We start from the raw sequence: 16,450 nt of genomic DNA on the forward strand, positions 1-16,450 counted from the left end.
TTTTATGTGTAAATGAATGTCAAAATTGTTAAGTTAGTTGGTTTTTGCGCCAATTCGTTTGGGTGAGTGATACACATACATTTATACGTTACTTATGCTTTAATTTATCAGTTGCATTGTCGGTATGGATTCCACACAAACTTCACCGCGTACCGTTGCCAAAAATAAAGGGGTTGGAAGTGCCTGAGCTAATGTTCTTGTCGACAGCCAACATGTTCATAATGTAGGATTATGAATCCACACAGCTTTTCCTACAGCTTATTGCCAATGAGATTGTTGAGGACAACCGACCATTCATGGTTTTGAGCAGCGCTGGGTATAAGTCTTTGGCCAAGAAGTTTAAAAAAAAAAACACTAGTCAAAAACATGATATCAAGCAGTTGAAGAACAAGTACACATGCTTGAAACGAGAATGGACTGCTTGGATAAAGTTGATGGACTGTACGAAAGGCGTAACTGGAATTGGCTTTGACACTGAAACATGCATGTTTCAGGCTTCCAATGAATGGTGGGATCGTATGGAACTGGTAAATTAGTTATACTATTTTGTTACCTTTGTTCATTGCTTTAAATTTATTTTTATAACATATTGTCACTAATGGTTTGTGTTTCCTTTGCTGCAGATAAACAAGAGTTGTGCAAAGTTCAGGACTAAGACTTTGGAGCACCGGGAGTTGATGGAGATTGTCTTCACAGGCGCTGCTGCAACCGACAGACATCATTGGACACCGAGGGAGTGGACTGTCGAAGATAATGATGGATCTTCTTATTCAATTCAAAGCCTTGGTATGCGGCCTTTCGTACATCCAATCCCTTTTGTTGGTATTGACGTGGATGCTGAGTCGTCAATGGAAGGTGTTGAACCTGCGGTTGACCCCGACGCACTCCCGCAAGTTCAGGAAAGTCAAGGAAGCCGACCAGTGGAGCATCTGCCATAGTTGACAGTGTTAACAATCTGAGCAATGTCATTCGTACTAAAAGCCAAGAAGTTACTGCAAGGCACTTAACTGGGAATGAGTCCTTGTACACTATTTCAGAGTGCATGGACAGGTTGAAATCCATTCCCACCTTGGTCGGTACATCGTTGTTCCACTTTGCATGATCTCTTATGGACAACGCTGATTATCGAGAGGTTATGATGTGCTAGCCTGGTGATGACCATATTATCGGGTGGCTTGCGTAGAAGCAACTACAAAGCAGCACTGCAGCTCCATTTGCGAACCTTTTTGGTGCACAGCGGGTTTGATGGATACTGGGATAGGGCACGGGGTTGGGCGACTTCTGGGAACTAATGGGTTCTTTCCGTGTTATGTGTTAACGTTTTAAGGCGAACTTGTTACAGTGTCAGATATTTAGGACGTCTATGTTATTTTCCTTGTTTTTTTTGACACTTTTTCATTTGGGTTTATTTGATTTGCTTAAGTTGGATGTTTATGTGTTTGTTGGAACAATATGACCAGGTTGTGTTGTGTTTATTATGTTTTTTATTTTGATGTGTCGGTTTGGAAGGAATGGCTAATTTATGCATATGTCCAGTAGTTGCTAGCTTGCTTTTTCAATACTCTTATGCATGGTCTGTTGTTCATGTATATATGTCATGTTAGTTAATGTTGGCCATATGTCTTGTAGGCCTCATCAAAGTGGTGGCCGTGTCTAACGAGGAAGGTAGCAGCAACGCTAACTTCGTCGAGCAAATTAACCAAATGGCAATTCAGATACAAGAACAAAAAAACTAGACGTACGTGCAAGCATGTCGGTACGTACAACAATATTACGCAAACTACATGTCAAAAACACCATGTCAAACATCAATTTTGATTGGAGGTGCATACATATGTGAATTATATGACGGACACGTTGGTCGTTTTGAAGAAAATGTTTGTATGCCAAAACATGTATTTTCCTTGTTGTGTGACACATTAGTTAGAGATTTTGGTTTATGTGTTAACCAACATAGCCATGGATTAGCCGTGGAAGAAAGCGTTGCAATGTTCATACATGTGTTAAGAGGGTTTAAGAATAGAGCCATCCAAGAACGTTTTCAACATTCGGGTGAAACCGTATCACGCCATGTGCAAAATGTTTTGGAGGCGATGAAGAAGTTCACGGTTGTGCATTGTAGGCCAACAACAAATCAAAATGTGCGACATCCTCACTTACGGTCAAAAATGAAATACGTACCATTCAAGGTACAACTTGTAGACGAAAATGTTCCAACTTTTAGGCCATATTACATGTTTGAAATTTTGCTGAACTTCTGTGCTTTTAGGATTGCATCGGCGCGATCGATGGCACGCATGTTGTTGCAAAAGTGACGGGGCCTGAGGCAGCGACCTATTTTGGACGCAAATACTGTCACACACAAAACATCATGGCGGTTGTTGATTTCGACATGTGTTTTACGTTTGTAGCACTTGGATGGGAAGGCGGTATGCATGACAGTAGAGTTTTTGCTGAAATAATCAATAATGAAAATGTGCCGTTTCCACATCCGGAGGAAGGTAATGCAGAATTATCATTGCAAAAATTCACTATGTACAAATATGCACACTATGTTCAAATAACCATATTTTCTTCAAATACGACAGGGAAATATTATATTGTTGATTCGGGCTATCCTAATCGAACGGGTTACCTCGCTCCATACAAGGGCCACCGTTACCACCAAGAAGATTTTCGGCAAGGAGCACGGAACATAGCGAACCCACGAGACTTATTTAACAAGGCACACTCGTCGGTGCACAGTGTCGTGGAATGAACCTTTGGGTCGTGGAAAAGTTGATGGGGTTTTCTGGAAAATATGCTTCGTTATGATTTTGCAACTGCGTAGGTGCAGTTAATTGGTGCGTCAATGGTATTGCATAACTATATACGAAGAAATACGAGAAATCCAACCAATGTTCAACCCATAGTAACAGAGGCTGACACAACAAACATAATCAATGGCATTCCGTTGTTTGCTCCTCCTAGAAGGGATGGAGTAATCATTGGGGATGATGATCCAGATATGGAACTTGTTCGAAATGTCATACGACATCGTTTGGTACACATGTGCAATCACAACATGTTGGGAAATATATAGGACAAAGTCGGTAACCCAAGTTCAGCCGTTCTTGTTGTTTGTATGTGTAGGGAATTGTAGGATCATGTTTAGTATTTATAGTATTGTGTGTATGTACGTTATCTAATTAGGTTTGTATGTTCCCCTTAAATGGTCCGCCGAAGAAGTTGGTTATTGTTAGAGATCAAATTACCAGCGAATGTTTGTTATTATGGAGTTGACTAATTTATTTTATTAATGTATTGTTCAGACATACCTTTATTATGGACTTGACAATTTAATTTTATTAATGTATTGTAGCTCTCATTTTTTAAATTTTTTTTTTTTTTTTGTTCAGAACACTAGCTTGGTGGAAATGAGAGTGTACAGTTGGTTTTCACAAATGTTGCAGCACATAATTTGGCTTCTTTACGTCCACTGGGTGGAGGGAGTAATTGGTTTGTTTGGTTACTTGGGTATGATGGGAAGCAAAAGACTACCAAACCTCTGTACCATGAAGCAATTGAAAAAAATTGCGGAAAAAGGGAAACTAAAAAAAAAAAATTATTGCGTCACAAAAAAAAAAATTATTGGATCACAATGTTTATAATTTGCAGGTGTAGTTGGATTTTGCCCACATGAGGGCAATTTAGTCATTTTACTCATTCACACATCACTTAAAATACAAAACAGTCAAAAAAGCCTAACAAGAATACCAAACGAACAAAAAAGTCTCAGACTAAAAAAGTCAAAAAAGTCAACTAAAAAAGTCATTCCCGAACGACTCCTTAGAATTTCTAATCTTTTTTCTAACAAAATAACTTTATTATTTATATTTTTAACCGAGTGACCTCATACCTCATACATCGGAATGCCAAAAGTAGCAAGAATATTGTAGCTGCATGAGTTTTTCTTATTAAAAATAAAATAAAAAAGATAAAATTACCAAAAAAAAAAAAAAGCTTTGACTCTTATAATAAAATAAATCCTTAATTTTTAATTTTGTTAATTTAAAATCTAAACTTTTGATTTATTTTCAATTTAAACCACTATTTATTTTCATTACATAAAATCGATTAAAAAAAATATTTTGTTCATTAAACTCAATAAAAAAGAATATTTTAGGCATTTTATGTATATCTACATTGTGTTTAATACCTAAAATATTTTTTTTCTGTTGGTTTTAATTAACCAAAATAAGCGAATAATTTAAATTGAAAATAAATCAAAATATAAGATTTTAAATTGATAAATTTAAGAACTCTAGATTTATTTTGTTAAAATGCTTCTATCCTGCTATTTTTGTTTAATAATTATTCCAAAAATAAATTACTAACACAAAACTTCAATTCTAAACTACATCTTTTACCTTTTGATGAAAGCTCGTAAAATCTTGATTTGAAAAAAGACTTACTCAAGACTACAAATACATCATGTATCTTTTGATCAAACCTCATACAATCATTAGTTACATAAAAAATAAAAAATAAAAAAATTACAACCACAATACTACAAATAGAAATTACATTTTCATCTTTTAATGAAACCTCACTTTAATGTCATTAAAATTCTTCATTTCAGTCCCAAACTACGTTGAATATTGTTTAGGTTATGTTTTTCATTCTTATAGTTTAGGCCCTATACTTCAATTGTAGTTTTTATTTGGTTTCTGTTGTCTAAATTGAATGTTAAAATTAATATTTTTAAGACATCTATCAACTTTCTAAAATATATATGCAGATAAAATTAGTAGAAATTTAAACTGAAAACCAAATTGAAACAATTAAAATAAAAATAAATTTGGAATCAAATTACAAACGTAAAAAGTGTAATTAAAATTAGAATAAATTACACTTAGCCTCCTCTATGTTTGGCTATTTTCTCACTTTGATCCTTAAAATTTAATAATTAATTTTTTTTTTTCTATTTTAGCCCTTCATATTTAAGTTTTCTCCAATTTACTTCCAAAATTAATTTTTCTTCAAAATTAGACGAAAAATGTTACGTTAACTGTCACATAATATAAAAAATTGATATTATACAAGTCTAAAAATTAAACACACTTCTCAAGCCCAATAATGTGGCTTTAGATATCTAAGACATCACTCTCTCTCATATCTTCTCTAATTATCAACTAATCATATCACTTACATATCATTAGGTCTAGAAACATTATAAAAAAAAAAGGTCTAAAAAAGGAATTTGTATATCATTTTTCACAAAAAAAAAAAAAATAATAATTATTATATGAAATTTGGGTTTGTATCAAAAATATGAATTATATAGTGAAATATTTTTATATCACGCGGCTATTAATGTGTTGTTTTCTATCTAATTTTATGTGTAAGTTAGTTTTTCAAATAAATTGAAAAAATTAAACATGAAAGGTAAGATGAGAAAAAAAAAAATTTAAAATAAGAAAATAACCAAATATAAAGGGTAACGTGTAACTTCCGATGAACTCATTTCGTACTATGTATTCATTTCGTACTAGAAAGGTCCACGAAATGGATTCCGGATCCTAGGCCGCCCTTCTCGGCGGCCGTTCCCAGCAGCCCCCCAAAACGACGTCGTTTTGGGGGTTTTCTGATTTTTTTTTTTCCTTTCTTCTTCCTTCTTCGCAGAACCAGAGCAGAGGGGAGGGGAGGGGAGGGGAGGGGAGCAGAGGGGAAGAAGAGAGAGAGGAAGGGGAGGGGAGGGGAGGGGGTCCGGATTCGCCGAAGACTCGGCGTCGCAGGTCGTCCGATCGTCGCCTCGCCTCGCCTCCGCTTCGCCTCCGCCGTCGCAGGTCGTCCAGCCGTCCGATCGTCGCCTCGCCTCCGCCTCCGGCCCGCCTCTGCCTCCTCCTCCTCCTCCCCCGGTGATTATGGCCCCCTCCAGTCCGGCCCACCGGCGGCTCCCCTCCCCTCCCCCTCTCTCTCTTCTTCCCCTCCCCTCCCCTCTGGTTCGTTCGAACGAGGAAGAAGAAAGAAAAAAAAAATCAAAAAAACCGCCAAAACGACGTCGTTTTGGGGGTTGCTGGGACGGCCGCTGAGAAGGGCGGCCGAGAATCCGGACTCCACAAAATGTATTAATTTCGTACTATGTTTTTTTTTTTTTTTTTTTTTTTTGGGTGAGTCCAAAAGACTTTTGAACTTGCAAGGCATGCCTTCGTACTTTCCATCCCGTTTGGTGTAACTGTTAAAATAGTTTATACATTATAATTTAACAGATTATAGATTATGACTTTAATCAGAAGTTGTTAATTTGTTTGGTGTAACTGTTAGATTATAGATTTAAGTTGCTGAGTAGTGTTTGTTATATAAGCTGTGAAATAGTTTTTTCAATTAATTTTTATTTTTTGTTTGTCTACATTTCTCATAAAAAATAATAATAATAATCTATAGTCCATTTGAGTCTTTTTCTATTCTTAAAAAAATAAAAAATAAAAAAATTTAAGTGTGTAACCATAAATTAACATGTCTACAGCAGAAGCTGATAATCAGAAGCAAGGGGTGAGCAGTTTCTCATAATCAGCTTTTTTGAGTTAAAATAAACTGTTAGAATCAGAAGCTGTTTGAAATAAGTTTAACCAAACAGTCCAAAATAACTTTTTCAAAGCTAAAAGCCATAAGTTGACTCTGAAAAGCTGAAACAAACACCTCCATATGTTGGATTTTTTCTTCTTTGTGAAAAGTTCAACGCTTAGACTTTTCTGTTCGGTGAGAAAAATTTTGAAAAAATACTATTCACGGATGGTTTCACAATAAATTAAATTGGGAAAATTATGTTTTGTATTTTAATTTTTGTGTTATTTTAGTGCTTGTAATTTTAATTAGTTTAATTTTAAGGTTAAAATTATAGTTTTATCTTAATTTAATCTAATTAATTATTACTGTTAGAGTTTTTTTTTTTTTTTGTATGAAAAATACGGACATAAGGGATATCTATCATATTTTTGAAGGCAAAATAATAAACTTATTCAACTTAGTGAGTTAATCACAATTAACTCAGAGATAATTCTTCATCGAAAACACTTACGATATTATATTATTAATTGAATCAAATTAATATAAAATCAAAAATCACGGATCAAATTTGAATAAATTAAAAGTGTAAAAATCAAATGATATAATAGGCAAAAATATAAAGACTATTGATATAATTTACCCAATTAAATTAGTTATAAAAGTTATTAGAAAAACTAGAAGGTAAAAAGTCAAATGAAAGGTCCAAAAAAGAAATGTATTCACTTTCCTTTTTACACATTTTTCGAAATTATTTCTCAACACATCAGTTTTAGCGTACTTATATTTTAATTAAAATGTCAAAAGTTTCTTAAAAATGTCATTTTTCGAAAGAAACCCTCTGTAGTACTTTCATAAAGTAATTATAAATATATTTAAAAAAAATTATAATTATAATTATTAATTTTTATAAAATTTATCATTTATAAATATTTTTTAATTGAGTCCAGAAAAGAAATTCTTTAGGTACTGTTTGTCTAAAGGTGGAGAAAAGATATTTCTCTCAAAAGTAATTTTTTTTTTCCTTTATAAATTTAAGCACGTTTTGGCAACACGTTAAAATACCTAAAAAGTTTTAAAAAAAAATTTACTATGAAAAAGTCAATTATTTATTTTATTTTTTTACACATCTTTTTATAAAAAAAAAAACTCAAATAATCAATTCCCAAAACAACGCTTAGTTAGGTGGCGAGATATTTTTTCCCCTCGCCTATTTCGTTTAAATTATTTTTAAATAAAGAATTAATCACAAACATTCACGTAATTGAGTCATGCTATCACTACGCCAAAACAGGGCATTAACGGCGGTATCGAAAACCGTCGTTAAAGGTATCATTAACGGCGATTTTGTTACCGCCGTTAAAAAAATCGCCGTTAATGTCCACTTTTAACGGCGGTAACAAAACCGCCGCTAATGCCCAATCATTACCGCCGTTAATGACGACGGTCTTTGCCGGCGAAACTCCGACGTGCTCCAGCGAAACTCCGGCGAGCTCCGGCGAAACCATCTACAATAAAGTAAAATTAATGTTTAAATATTTATTTAGGGAACATACTTCATGAAGAGTGGCTATGGTAGAGTGGTTAGTGTGGGTGGATGAGAGGTTGAGGGTTCAAGACTTGGGGTGTGCAAGAAAAAAGAATTATTTTTTGAAAAATTTGAACCTATTTACGGCGGTAAAAAACCGTCGTTTTTGGTCCTATGTTACCGCCGTTTTTGGTCGACTTTTAACGACGGTAATTTACCTTTTTACGACGGTTGTACTTTTTCCGACACGCGCATAAACGGCGGTAACAAAACCGCCGTTAATACCGCCGTTAAAGGCTTTAACCGCGGTTTTACAGCCTTTAACGGTGGTAAAAAACCGCCGCTAAAGCCCAATTTTGACGTAGTTATGCTTAAATCTCTACAGAACGAACAAACCTTTCGAAATAAGATTTATGCCCTCCAATCCGTAACCCTAATAATTTTTAGTGATGAGAGTAATCAAACTTAAAGACTTTAGAGACAACAAACCTCCAAATCCTAAATCTTATCCACGAAGCCAAACCCTTTAAGTTAACATTCACATAAATAGTTGGAAATTGAATACAAAAATGCATAAAAAAACGTGCTCACTAATAATAATTTTAGAGTATGGGCAATGCTAATTATACATAATTTGTATATATAAATAAAAAAATACCAAAATATTTAATGCATCGTCAAAATTCATTTAAAACATAACATTGAATCTCAACAACAAATTATATTTCTAAGCATATTAAGCATACATCTTTAAAGTAATTATATATATAAATAGATCTTGATCAGATTTTCTAATCATTAAACATAAGGTAGTGATTTCAATATTAATATACGGGTGAACTATGCCTCTATTTCTAGTGATAAAAAAAATATAAAATATTTCTATATGTATAACATTTTCATATTATTATGTCAAGAGATAGAATGAATATGCATACATCAAATGTGGGTTGGTTCCACAAAAATTTCAACAAGCAAATTCACGCGTGTAATTCAGAGACATCAAAAAACTCATTTTGAATCAGCCAAACAAGTTATTTTCTCATTTTTGACCAAAATTTTCAAGTCCTATTTTTGCATGGGTGAATTATACAAGCAGCCTTATTGGATACTAAAAGATGGTCATTTTGACGAGAATATTTACCAAACAGTCATGCATTAAGATTAGACTTACCAAACAGTCAATGCAATCAAACACAGCATAGCATGGTCTCTCTCAAGCTCACTATATAAAACACGCAGCACAAGCTCATTCAGTATAACTGTCATACAAACAAACTGACATACATATTGTTTAGAGAGAAAAAAAAAAAAAAAAAAACAATATGGACACCAATAGCAACATTGCTAAAGGATGGAGTTCGCAGTCTCAAGTGCTAATTTTTCACCCACGTTTTTGTAGCCTATGAATGGAACCTTTGGAACAATATCTAGGGCATTACGAACATGTAGAACACGGAGATTTTTCAGCCCAGACAAGACTTTTTTGAAGCCTGAATCACCAACTCTTGGGCTAGCAAACACAAAGGCAGTCACAGGACACGCCTTGTCTGGTTGGTTTCTAGGAATGTTCAATCCATTGGAAGCTATGTCAAATGCATTTAAGGTAGCAATTGCTGCACCCAAACTGTGACCAACTACAGTTATGCTGATTTCTTCATTTTGGTATTCTTCAACAAGCCTTCTGACCTCTTCAAGAACCTAAAATATATTATAAATGATAAAACAACAATATTTGTTTTGGCATTGTTCTGCAAATTAAGAAATTATTATGTACACTACAAGAAAAAGCACATTTGGCGACTAAATTTTTAGTCGCCAAAAGTCTGTTTTTAGTCTCCGAAAGTCGAGTTTTTAATTTCAGCGACTAATTTTTTTAGTCGCCTGTTTTATCGTGTATATATGGTCGCCGGAGGTATTGGCGACTAAAATTTTTTTAGTCGGCAAAAAATAGCTCTTTAGCGACCAACGATTTAGTCGCCAATAGTGATTTACACTTTTTAAAATCACACATTTAGCGACTAATCTTTTAGTCACCAATAGTCCATGAATCGCCGACTAAACTGTTTAGTCGCCCAAAATAAACACTTTTTGCGACTAAAATTTTAGTCGCCAAAGGTGCTTCCGTGAAGAAAAAAAAAAACCAACTTTTTTGCTTTTTCTGAGATTCAAACCACCAACCTCTCCCACATTCTAAACCTTTAGCAACACACTCTCTCCACTATGCCACTACAACACCGCATGAATATATATGCAACATATATTATTTATATACTATATTGACCCGTATTAATATCTAGCTATATATATAAAAATAACTATTTTTATTCAATATAATTTATCTAAAAAAAAAAATTAGATCACTTTTGGCGACTAAATCTATTTTTTAGTCGCCAACCTCTACTTCGGGCAACTAAACTGCATTTTAGTTGGCAATTCTTCACTTTTAGCTACTAAATTTTTTTTAGTAGCCAAAAAGCTTCACTTTTGGCTATGAAATTGATTTTTGTCGGTAAAACACGTATAATCCGCGACGAAACTATTTTTTAGTCGCCAAAACCTATACTTTTGGCTACTAAATGTTTTTAGTCACCAAAAACCTTCTCTTTTGGCTACTAAAATTTTTTTAGTCGCTAAAACCCCTATATTCAGTGACTAAACTGAGTTTTAGTCGCTAAAACCCCTACATTTGGCTACTAAAGTATTTTAGTCACCAAAAGTGTTCACTTTTGACGACTAATTCCATTTTAGTCGCCAATTTTGCTACTTTTAGCGACGAAAAATCCATTTTTAGTCGTGAAATCTACTTTTTCTTATAATGGTACCATCTTTTCTTAAACTACAATGTTAGGAAGCCCAAAAAAGTTATCTGAAAAAATGAAGCTCCGTGCACTTGATGTCTTCTCAGTGTGCTCACATCACACAAAGTTTGAATCTATATATGGTACATTTTTTGATCAGCTCTTTTAGGTTGTGTGCGTACCGGATTCCGCACTAGATGAAAGTGGATTGGGGCTCCGCAGTCGGTTGGACTATCCAAGGATTGAGGTTCCTGCCACAAGAAGCACCGTAAGAGCTGCCCGGCCGGGGTTGGCTGGATGACCCCTCCGGTGTGGGAATTAGTGATCGGAGAAGAAGTGTAGTGAGTTGAGTTTGTAAGTAAATGGGGTTCAGCTTGGAACAGTTGAGTTACCTTCAATGTGAAGTTCATGTAGTATATATAGGGTTCCTTGCTTGCTTCTCAAGATGGTTTCATGGGGTTTTGGTGCTGCCAAGTTTCCTTTTAGCCTTGCCCAAGATGGGGGACCACCTGGTAGTTGTCATAGAATGCATATACTCATTGTAGTCATGCTGATAACAAACCACATTCCTTTGGTTTAATGCTTCCGTGATTCTAGGTGTTGGGGACCAGCTAAGGTGGCAACTTGCACATGCATATCCTCATGGCTTCCACGTTTCTCTGTGAGGTTCCCCCAGCCCGGTACCGTTGTGCCTCGGCTCTGCCCACTTTAGTTCGGCCTATTGATTAGGTCTTGCAGCTTGGCCCAGCCCAGCATCGCGGCTGGACTAGCCTTTCTACTACGGGTTGGACCTAAGTGCTTGAGGACTTGGGTAGACTGTTGATCATGGAGTTGGGCTCAATTGGCTTGCCCATAAATTAATCTGATCCACTTGGATTTGGGCTTTAGTGGATTGGGCCTGCCCAAGGCTTGGATCCGACCCATTTCATATTCAGCCCCTTCATTTGCCCCCTAGCTCGTGCTAAGGTTCCCCTTGGGGGGAGCTATTGTTCTGCTCTCCAAGCGTCACGTCGCTTCGGTTATGTTTCAGTTCAGCCTTGGTGACGGTTCAATCCTGACACACAACCTCTACATGTGTCCTTTCGTTGTGACACGTGGTGACGTGGGATAGGCGTGCATAGATAGTGCGTCGATTCCATACCAAAGGTCCTGCTTCGTGTACCTTCACGCTGGCTGGTGCAATAAATGCTCTGGGCTATCAATCCAAATCCCTTTATGTGCTTTTTCGTTCTTTTAGAGAGTTTCAAAGAAAAAGAAGAACCCTTCCCGTTCCTCGGAACCAGTCTCGTTGGTGCTTGTAGACGCGCCCGCGGAGGGGGCCCTCGCTACAGTTCGGACTCGATTTTTTGTTACGGTTCTTAATCTTGAACCAAAGAGTCCAAATCCGGCAAATCGTTTTGAGAAACAGATTTTTTTGAAAAGAAGTGCCAAACATGGACTCCTTTGCCAGATACAGAGTCGCCACCTAAATATTTTTTTTTGGAGAAATTTAGGAAACCCTGACTCGGTGCCGAAGGCCACATGTCCGTCATCACCGGAGTTGTCTCGGCTCGGGAGCTAGGGTACGATTAGGGAAGGTCAGCTATGAGCACCCCCTCTCGCCCGGTCCGAAGACCGGCCTCTACTAACCATGATATCCGATTTTGAAGACGTTATGCGTTCATATTCCATTTGTTAGCCTAGAATTACTACGTTATGCGCGCAACAAACAAGTGTAGACTAGATTGCCTAGTTTGGAAATAACCATTGCATATCCGTTTGTTTTGAAAAGCGCTTTGGAATTTGCTACTCGCAAGTAGGCTGAAATACGGATTTCAACGAGTTTTTCCAACTCAAACAATCCAACCTCCACCCACAGGCATTAAAACAGTTTAACACATAAGCACTTAGCCGCATGGCAGGCATACTGTCATGGCAACACTCACATGCATGCGGGATGCTAAAGCATAAATACTTACATCGTACTCCATGCTAAAACAATAAACTAGTTAGCAAACATGCATGTCCTAGTTCATGTTAAAAATGGCTAATGCATCACATGCAAAAATGCAATCTAGAAAGGCTCGGCTAACCCTAAACATGGCATGTGAAATACGATTAATCGATGCACGTATTCAAATTGGATTTGAAGTACAAATGCAGTTAGCATGATGTACCGAGCCTAATGTATGCAATACAAATGCATGAATGCACGCATGCATAGCATAAGGTATGCTAATTTTAAAGATGCCCTAATCTACCATCATAAGCAGGTAAATAAAAGGAAAGAAAGAAGTGGGGATTGGAAGACATACACACACTCACCCACACTTATTACAAATTTGCCCTCACTCAGAGGGACCGAATAAATATTACAAATTAATTAACTACGCAAGCTAATTAAATATTACAAATTGCCTAATCAACTAAGCAAATTAATTAATCTAGGAAAGGCAGTAAACCACCTCGGAGGGAGGGCCAAATGCAGCGCATGTCCGGATCTTGCTCGGAAATGCACCGCCATGCATAGGCTGCCTCTGTTTTCCTTCTTTCACTCCTCTGGAGGTTGTCAAAACCTCAGGACTGCTTCCTTGGACATTGAGGAGTGCCACCGGCTGAATGGAACTGTCACCGGCAGTGTGTTATGTCCATCGGCACAAAATGAAGCTGTCGGCGGAGAAGGGATTGCCAGTCGGCACTTAACACTGCCGGTCGGCAAAGTGTTCCTGCAGAATCTGCAATTGACAGCAACAAAGGCCAAGGCAAAGCATGACAGCACAATTCAAGGCATATATGCACCATTCATGTCCCTTATCATGTTTGTGACTCAAAGGGGCATGTGTCTCGATTCTCGGACCACCAATCACGCATTTCCATGCATGATGGCCCAAAGAGTCAAGTATACAACTTTCATGTCAAATGAAATGGAAACCAAACACACAAATCAAGGCCCAATTCCTATCATCAAGTCAAGGAACAAGGCATGCATGCAAGATGCAATGCAACCTAGGCATGCAAGCTAAGGATTCAACATGGCATGGCAAGGCACTTATGCAAGCATACAAGCAAACATGAGGCAATGCAAATGGATGAAAAGATGGACTTAAACATGATTTGGGCAGCTCTAAATAGGCCCAAAACAGTGGCCAAAGTGCTATAAAATGAGGGCTAAATGGCATGCAAACATGCATGCACACAAGGACCGACACTTAAGCATAAAAAGGCGACTCTCAAGCACACTTGGGAGAGGCATAATGTGGGCTAATGGCATGCAAAGTAAACAATGAATATGCATGAATTAGAGGCTCCAAACCTACCAATTAACACAAGCAATGCATGCTAGCATGATCAAAGCTCAAAGCAAGCTAAAGGGAGTATTGAACTACTCTTAGCAAGACCAAACATGGCATGAAAGGAAGGACCAAAATCAGAGGTTTAGCATGTTAAAACAAAGCTAAGAACACAATGACATGACAACCTAGGGGCCTAAACATGGTGGCATGCATGAAGGCACGAACATGGAGCATGAGATGACAACCTTACAAGGCATTAAAGGGACATCAAATGCAAGCTTACAAGCATACTATAAGGTCTGAAATGACATGGTGGATGGTCCCAAATCACCAAATCAATGCAAAAATGGCATGCTACACACTCACATACTTAAGGCCAACAAGCCAAAATGCAAAGAGGCTATATGATGCATGCCAAATCCGACCCATACAACCTAGGACAGACCTAGAACATGGCAAAATATGCACATAATCTTCACAAGACTAAGCCTAAAACATGCTCTAACAAGGGCTAACAACCTAAGGCACATTGAGGCAATAACATGGCATTACATGGTAGGTATGCTAAGCATGCATGGTGTACCAAAACCAACAAAAATCAGAGGCATAATATGACATATTAGGCACAAAAAACAGCCAAGGTAAGATCAACACACACTCTAGCATGGTGCTCCCTCAAGAGGCCAAAAATGGTCCATTTTAAGGACAACAAGGAGAGGGGGTGGCCCTCTCATTTTGGAGACTTCAAGGCACCATCTCCACCACTGAAATCCCTCAAGATTTCAGTGGTGAAGAGGCCCAAACACCAAAGTCCCGAATCTAGCACAAAATAGCACAAAATGAGGCCTTTCAAGGCCTAAGAGGGGTCAAACACCCTCAAACCACAAAACACTCTTAATAAACAATCAAGAGGGCTAAAAAACAGAATTTTTTTGTATTATACACTAAGCACAAAAACAGTTCTATGATAGGTAGAAATAAGGTGTAAAAATGGGGAATAAAGGGGTGAGATTCTTACCCTTGAAGACCTCTTCAACAATGATGCTCCAATGGCCTTCCTTGGCTTGAATCCAACACCAAGACACTAAAATCAGTCCCTTAGAACCTCAGTAGCTAGAGGAAGGTGAAACACTAGGTGTTTGTGTGCAATAGTAAGACACAAAACACCTAGAGCACAAAGAGAGAAAAAGAGAGATAGGATATGTATGGATCCTAACCCTAAAAACCAGAGCTTCTCTCTGTGTTTTTTGTCTCTAAAATGTCTAAAAGTCTCCAACCCAAAGGCCAAGAGACAAGCCTTCTCTTTATAGAAGCTTATTGTCTTGTAAAGCTTACAAGACAAGCTTCCAAGAGAGAGATCCCTCCATACACGTGTATGGAGGGGAGCCAAAAGCAAGATAGCTGTCTTAAAATATCTGCAAAAAACAGATGCACAGTAGTCGGCCGGCCAAAAAGGCCATCTTGGCAAAAAAGAGTGCCGATCGGCACTAAATAGTGCTGACCGGCAACAAATAGTGCCAGCCGGCAATATACATTGCCGGTGGCAGCAAAAACCAGTCGGTGGCCTCTAGCCACTGCCGGTGGTGTGTGGGGATGCCTTACAAGGCATTCCCTGCCCCTCCAAGGCAAAACACAAGTGTTTGGTGTAAAACCACACTAAACAGTCAAGTTCGGAGATCCTGAGGCAAGGCGCGCGAGCTGAGACCTCCGGGAACTCCAAACGAACACAAACATGGATAATCACCGAGTGTTCAAATGGTGACGTCCAAGTCTTGAGGACGGTCAAAAATGGGGTGTCTACAGTTGCCCCTCTTTGACAGAACTCGAAAGTCATAACAATGACGGGAGTGAATGTCAAAGCCCAGAGACGACCCATTTTTGACAAGGCCGAAGACTTAGACAAACATGCAAGACAAACAAGATATGCGCCCGAAGGCGGGGGCAAAATGCAAGACAATGCACGAAGCCGAGCATAACTTATGATCATGCAAAGAAAGCTGTAATGAAGCACACATGCGACAACTTTAAGCTAGCATACACCGAACTACACTATAATGCAGAAAGGATGTAAGAGAATTATGCAATTCTCAATACGTCTCACTCGGAGGATACAATACCTGTGCGGCTCGTCTGGTTGCACCAGCCTCAAATGAACCGTACATACAATATGGTGGCTGAAAAGAAAACAAACTTAACAGGTACAATATCATTAGCAACATGCATGACAATGCAAGAATGGATGCAAAATGATATGCAATATATACAAAACAATGTATAAACAATGCAAATGAAGATGCAATGTA

At 37.6% G+C, this 16,450-nt stretch overlaps 1 pseudogene; it reads right to left on the reverse strand.

The window, feature by feature from the left end:
- Window positions 1-9,421: 9,421 nt before the first annotated feature.
- The window catches only part of LOC145799363 (phospholipase A1-IIgamma pseudogene), a 34,892-nt pseudogene continuing 27,863 nt past the window's right edge, over window positions 9,422-16,450 (reverse strand).

This window comes from Camellia sinensis, chromosome 9, assembly GCF_055761805.1.
Source record: "Camellia sinensis isolate YWXY chromosome 9, ASM5576180v1, whole genome shotgun sequence".
Classification (NCBI taxonomy): Eukaryota; Viridiplantae; Streptophyta; class Magnoliopsida; order Ericales; family Theaceae; genus Camellia; species Camellia sinensis.